The 5967-nt window shown below is 40.6% G+C and overlaps 1 non-coding gene across 1 annotated transcript; it reads right to left on the reverse strand.

The window, feature by feature from the left end:
• Window positions 1-267: 267 nt before the first annotated feature.
• trnaa-ugc (transfer RNA alanine (anticodon UGC)) lies at window positions 268-343 on the reverse strand. Its single transcript has one exon. It is a non-coding gene; the product is annotated as a tRNA-Ala (tRNA).
• Window positions 344-5967: the final 5624 nt, after the last annotated feature.

Below are 5967 nucleotides of genomic sequence, written 5' to 3' on the forward strand. Positions count from 1 at the left end.
GATGTCCAGTTGGTAGGATATTCGTGATCGTACCTCGTCTAGTTTATTGTCCAATGATTGCACGTTGGCGAGTAATATTGACGATAACGGCAGCTTTCCTAGTTGCCTTCTGCGGGTCCGGACGAGGCATCCGGCTCTTCGTCCTTTGCGTCGCTTCCTTTTGCGAATAATTGGGATCTACATTTACATTACATTTAAGTCATTTAGCAGACGCTCTTATCCAGAGCGACTTACAAGTACATACATTCATATTTTTTTTTTGTGTACTGGCCCCCCGTGGGAATCGAACCCACAACCCTGGCGTTGCAAGCGCCATGCTCTACCAACTGAGCCACACGGGGCCAACAAGGATCTCTGCCCTGTGGGGTGTTTGGAGAATATCGTGTGAGTCCTGCTTGTTGTTGTTGAAGAAATCTAATCCGAGGTGAGTGATCACTGTCCTGATATCCAGAAGCTCTTTTCTTCCGTAAGATGCGGAGTCAAAGCACTCGTTTCAGTAAACTCCATATAATGAAAATGACCTCTTGCCCCTCAGGTGCAGGTGACTAGTGTGAGGTGTCATATGAATACAGGTGCTGAAAGAACCCATACCATGGTTTCACCCTCATAGTTGTGGAATGTGTAGAAATTATAACTGTATCCTCACTGTCCAATTCTGAGTTTTAGGGGGCCAGGGTGTAGACAAAGGGACTGCCTGTGCATGTCACGCATAAGTAAATCATCATTAAAGGTGATGACATAAGGCCACAGAGTTATTTGACTGGCCTCTGCAAGTGATATTTAAAGGTGTATATGGTATTCTTCATAAAATACCTCTGATGGAATGTTGATATTTGCATTCACCTGTAATGAACAAATATTGTAGAATTCACAGACAAGACAAATTCTGTATTTCCAGATTTGTTACATAATACTTGTAAGTATTTATTCACCTGCGACATTAAACTAAACATTTCAGTTTCACCCTTGTGTAAAAGCAGTGGTGAAAAAATTACTCAATTGTCATACCTGAGTAACATTACAGAAACTATACTTATACTAAGAGAAAATGACTCAAGTAAAAGTTACCCAGTAAAACACTACTTGTGGAAAAGTCAAACTATATGGTTTTAAATGTACTTAAGTACAGTGGTTGAAAAATACTCAACTCATACTTGAGAAGTAAATGCTATAAATCAAATTCCTTATATTAAGCAAAGCAGACAGCATGATTTTCTTGTTTTTAAATTACGGACAGTCAGGGGAAACCTCCAACATTCAGACAGTTTACAAACAGTATTTGTGTTTAGTGAGCCCGTCAGACGAGAGGCAGTAGGGATGACAATGCGTTATATTAATAGCTGTATGCAGGGTTCTACACTTTTCCACTGGTGGCACTGGTACTGCTACCAACTCTTTCAGTGGTGGCACCAGCACATGATTTGGTCACCAATGTTTTTTAGATAGTTTCCAAATAATTGATAATGACCTGGCTTGTGTCCCATAATGTGCCTGCATTCCATACAGAACCAGGCTAATGATAACTAGCCATCTTTTAAAGTAGCATGCCCTTGTGTCCTTACATTGATTTGGTTAAATTTACTGTAACACCAAAGAAAAATCTTTCAAGTGCAAAATGTATTTATTGCAGATTTCGAAGTGCCATGTGTTTCCTCTAGAGGGCAGAATTTGAAAAAACTATACTTGATACCAAAATGATACCACAGCAACAACAAAATGTTCAGGTTTTCGCACTCAAAAATGTGAATTCACAGAGATACCATGATGAGATCCTGAGGCCCATTGTCGTGCCATTCATCCCCTGACATCACTTTGTTTCAACATGATAATGCACGGCCTCATGTCGGAAGGATCTGTACACAATTCCTGGAAGCTGAAAATGTCCCAGTTCTTCCATGGCCTGCATACAGGTCACCCATTGAGCACGTTTGGGATGCTCTGGATCGGCGTGTACGACATTGTGTTCCAATTCCCACCAAAATCCAGCAACTTCACACAACCATTGAAAAGGAGTGGGACAACATCCCACAGGCCACAATCAACAGCCTGATCAACTCTATGCGAAGGAGATGTCACACTACATGGGGCAAATGGTGGTCGCACCAGATACTGACTGGTTCAGATCCACACCCCTACCTCATCTGTGACCAACAGATGCATATCTGTATTTCCAGTCATGTGAAATTCATTGATAAGGGCCTAATCAATTTATTTAAGATGACTCATTTCCTTATATGAACTGTAAAACCTTTGAAATTGTTGCATGTTGCGTTTATTATACAAAACACAGTATTTTGCAATGTTTTCATTGATCTATCTTTGAATCTTGGCATCAAGTTTACGTTACGTGTAATGTTCCCTGTGAATTGCTGTACCCGCTTTAAGTTAGTTTTAAGTTAGTGGCTATTGTATCATAATGTGCGCTTACCAGAGTAGCCTACCACCAAAAACGATGGAGAAAAATGCATCCCATAACATTTAAACATGGAAGTAGATGTTCTATCGTTCAACCTACAGTAGCAGCAAATGTGTTGTTCAATGTAGGCCTAAATTCCATGAGACTTTTGAAAAAACAAAATAACATTATTATTCCCATACCATTATTAGAGAGAATCCGACAAATTATGCTACCCTCTGCTTATTGTATTAGCTATTTAGCTTATTCAAGACAACTCAAAATACAACACTGCCCCTTTTAAGTCATAAAAATAACCTCTTTACCTGACTTGCTTTTCAAAGATGGCTAGAAATCAATATATTTTGTGCTCTTGTAGGAAGCAACCACTCCCCCATTTGTTGACTAGAAATTAGCTATATAACTGGGCTAAAAATTCACAAACTAGCAAAGAATATGAACAGGTGGCTGGCTACATGCAGCTCTTGCTTTGTTCTCGAAACAAGTGCATGTACTCGACCGCTCATGCAGTAAACGGAATGGCACAGATCCATATATGGCAATTCTATTTGCATATAGGCTTACTGCAGCTTTGATTGGCTATGGTGCACCGGTCTGTGTAGATTGTAGGGGCCTGAATTATGCTTGTCAATGCAATCGAATCCTACTCCGATGCGATGTGCCTACAAAAAAATATCTTGCAAAGTTCGTTTTTGTTTCAGTATGTTAAATTGGCTAATATTGCGTTGATTCGAGCTCAATTCCCACAGGAGATCGCAACGTTGGTAGTGTTATCTAAAGGGGGAAACTCCTAGAAAGTTGAGTGAAGTTCAATCTCCTGTTTCTCTGCATGCGCTGATATTTCTTATGCATGGCAGTCGAAGGGGAGCTGTGCGCAGTTTAGAGGGAACATTGATAATGTGTTGTGTTATGTAAGAAATTGTAATAGGGACTGGAAACTAGTAATAACTACATTTCAACATAAGTCATCTTTTATACAAAATACACATACTCCTCATTTCTCTTGGACATATGCTGGACTTATTAAGACACCAACTACAGACACACATAATTCCCCTCCCCCATGATAACCACAGACACACACAACTCAGGGTTGGAGCTCAAGACAAAGAACTATCTCAGGAACCAATGGAACGTGGACACCAGGCCTGTTCAGGACTACCCAAGACCCAGATCGACCAATCGGAAGGCCAGACTCGCAGATCTACCTACTTTGCTTGTTGTCTATATAATACTGTACAATTGTTGAAACTACCTCTTTTCCGCACGGTTCAATAAGAATCAGACAGAAAGAGCCTTGCTGCAAGATTTTACTAAGATATCTTTACATGTGATTAAACGGCCTTATTATAAAATTATCCACCTCGTCCTATTGTCTCCTCTTGTTCTCCTGTCAACAGTAAACGTTTTATCAACAGACTTGGTAAGCAGAGGATGGTTTCATCTTTGAATTCGGCCCAATAGAAAATGAATCGGACAGGAGACGAGAGGGAGAAAGATTCCAGAGGAGAGGTGACCTTTTCGAGGGAGAATCGCGATTCAACCCACCCAGGAAACTGATCAGAGAGCTCGAAAATAAAAGGTGAGCAGATGCCTGTTTAATCAAAATCTGTATATTGTATTATAGTCAATATCTAAATTCAATGATCAGTAGTACTGTGGTGAGTGTGAATTGTTGCTAAATTTATGTGGAATTGTTTAGAATTTAAGGCATTGTGTACAGATATCTAAGTATTAATAGGTCAAAGACTTATTCACATAGTCTGGCACTATGCGGTATGCTGATCGAGTAGGTGTACAGTGAAGAATAAGCTTTATAACGATTCACACAGTCGGGCCATATTTGACAGTCGATCAGATAGGGGTTACCGTGAAGAATCCATAATTAAAAGATGGGATCCAAATAGCCGGGCAGTAGTTAGATTTGGCAAATCAGCTAAGTGTTACCGTGAAGACCCATAAAAAATATAAAAAAAATATATAACGATTCACACAGTCGGGCCATATTTGACAGTCGATCAGATAGGGGTACCGTGAAGAATCCATAATTAATATAATACGATTCAAATAGTCGTGCAGTAGTTATGTTTAGCTAGGTGTTACGTGAGGAATCTAATGTGATATTGTATGTGTAAGTTGTGTTGTCGCAATGTGGGGGATTGAACGTTCCACGAGACCGAATGCTACTAATTAGCTATATGCTAAGTTCAGGCTCCGTTTGTAGTGACCGCCGAGTCAGAATCTGTGTGCCGCGGTGAAGCAGCCATTTACGGTTGATGAGTTGACCTGGTTTTCCCCTCTTGTGCTGTTGGTAAATCCTTAAGGGTTAGAATTAATTTGACAATTATTTTAGAAGCGCTGGAATTACTAGTATATTGTACCCAAAGGAAATTTTTTAAATGTTTTGGCAAAGTATTTAATTAATCGGAAAAAAGTTCAAATTAATCGAAAAAGTTAAACGCAATAATATCTTTCGAATAAAAGATCTTATAATTGCCATTCCAATTATATCAGGAGCACGTGAATATATTCGTATATTGTTTCAAAAAGATATAGCTGAAATATTGTTGGAAAACGAAAATAATTCATCGAATACACGCCAATAAAATTCTTTGTCCACGCGGGTCGGACACGAGACTGGGGGAGGTTAGAGGAAGAAAAAATACATCGCTGGTTTCGATCAGTGACGGGCTAAAGTATACAAAGATAATAATAGACCCAGACATAGCTTAACGACAAAATGACCACGACTATCGTCCCCAAACACAAATTCAATGAATACTTGGATCAGAGAATGCAGGACAGAAGAGGGGGAGGGGTCCGTCCCATGATGTATCAACCACGTGCGGCCCTTCAACCCGCATACAATCACCCCAATCCAGACCCGAATCAGCAATCACCTCCCCCTTTCCAGGGCATGTCTGACGAATATGCCCCATGGCCCTGAAGCTGCTCACCACTAACCTACACTCATCATTGACCTGGACTACTGAAGCATCAAAGGCTTTTGCACTCTTGAAAACAGATCTCTAAGTGGCAGTAGCCTTAACAGCACCTGACTAAAAAAAACAAGTTCCATCTGGATGTTTCTGAAAAAGAAGGATTTACATCATCCATCCTTTTCCAGAACCTAGAGGGGGAGAGTAGAGTGTTGAGGTATCACTCCTCCAAACTGGGCCACATTGAAGAAGGACAAACCACATGCTCCAGGTATGTGGCTGCAGTGGCAAAAGCTATTGGAAAAACAGCCCACATTATAATGTGCCATCCATTGGAAATCCACACCCACCATGGGGTTGCAGCATATCTGATGAGCAAATAATTCACGTTCAGCGCTGAAAGGAAAACGAAAATCCAGAATAAATGCACACAATCACACATCACATTTGTCAACACTGACAAAAACATGGCAGACGCACTCAATGCTGAAGGTCTACCCCACTCCTGTGCAGAAAGAGCTGCACAGGAACTGAAACGGAGACCTGACCTGGGGAACGAACCACTCACCAACCCGGACCTATGGTTATACACAGATGGATGCCTCTATAGAG

The sequence above is a fragment of the Salvelinus fontinalis genome, chromosome 11, assembly GCF_029448725.1.
Source record: "Salvelinus fontinalis isolate EN_2023a chromosome 11, ASM2944872v1, whole genome shotgun sequence".
NCBI lineage: Eukaryota > Metazoa > Chordata > Actinopteri > Salmoniformes > Salmonidae > Salvelinus > Salvelinus fontinalis.